The sequence below is a fragment of the Xenopus laevis genome, chromosome 8L (assembly GCF_017654675.1).
Source record: "Xenopus laevis strain J_2021 chromosome 8L, Xenopus_laevis_v10.1, whole genome shotgun sequence".
Lineage (NCBI taxonomy): Eukaryota > Metazoa > Chordata > Amphibia > Anura > Pipidae > Xenopus > Xenopus laevis.
The window spans coordinates 10,870,320-10,871,140 of NC_054385.1; the positions used below are offsets into that span (position 1 = coordinate 10,870,320).

The window sequence follows — 821 nt, forward strand, 5'->3', positions numbered from 1 at the left end:
ACAGCAACATTTCAGACCATCCGGCTCTATCAAGCTGATGGACACACATTAACAACGATTTGTTATCCTGTTGCGCCATCTAGTGGTTATTAGTGTACAAAACAGTATACAAACCATCCACTTTGAAGGCTAACATACTTCCCACTGTGCCACAGAAAAATTGGCAGAATGAACAAGTATAATGTGTTATCCATTGTGCCACAGAGCCAGCCATTTGCCAATCGCACAAACCCACTGTCTAATATTTTGGCAGCCCCCATAAAACTATCAATGGCGCACTCCTGTCAATGGCTCTGGAAGGGGGCTCACATATAGACCATTGACTAACATGTCAGGTTTTATCTGGATTGGGCATTCAAAAGCTGACTCTGGTGGGACTCGAACCCACAACCTTTGAATAACTTGTCACAAGCAACTAGAAGTCCAATGCGCTATCCATTGCGCCACAGAGCCTGGCACATAATGTGTGTCATCACTTACATACATACAGTTCATTAAATTATACTACCAGTTACATGTATTATTTCATAAAATAGTGAACTTGACTGAAAGATGAGAGTGTGCTCAGCCGCACCCAGTTCAGGCATGTAGTCCCCAAATTGGTACATCTATAGGAGCACCACAGTGTGATCTTCCACCGCATCTTTGTTCTATAGAAACTCCCCGAACTAGTACATTATTTTCCACATAGGAAGACAAGCCCAAAGAGAAACTTACCAATCCACTGAGGTTGTCTAATATTTTGGCAGCCCCCCATTAAACTATCCATGGTGCACTGTCAAATGGCTCTGGAAGGGGCCTCACATTAGTGATGTGCGGGT

At 43.5% G+C, this 821-nt stretch overlaps 1 non-coding gene across 1 annotated transcript; it reads right to left on the minus strand.

The window, feature by feature from the left end:
* Positions 1 to 363: 363 nt before the first annotated feature.
* On the minus strand, positions 364 to 453 carry trnar-ucu. Its single transcript is given in 2 exon segments — positions 364 to 399; positions 417 to 453. It is a non-coding gene; the product is annotated as a tRNA-Arg (tRNA).
* Positions 454 to 821: the final 368 nt, after the last annotated feature.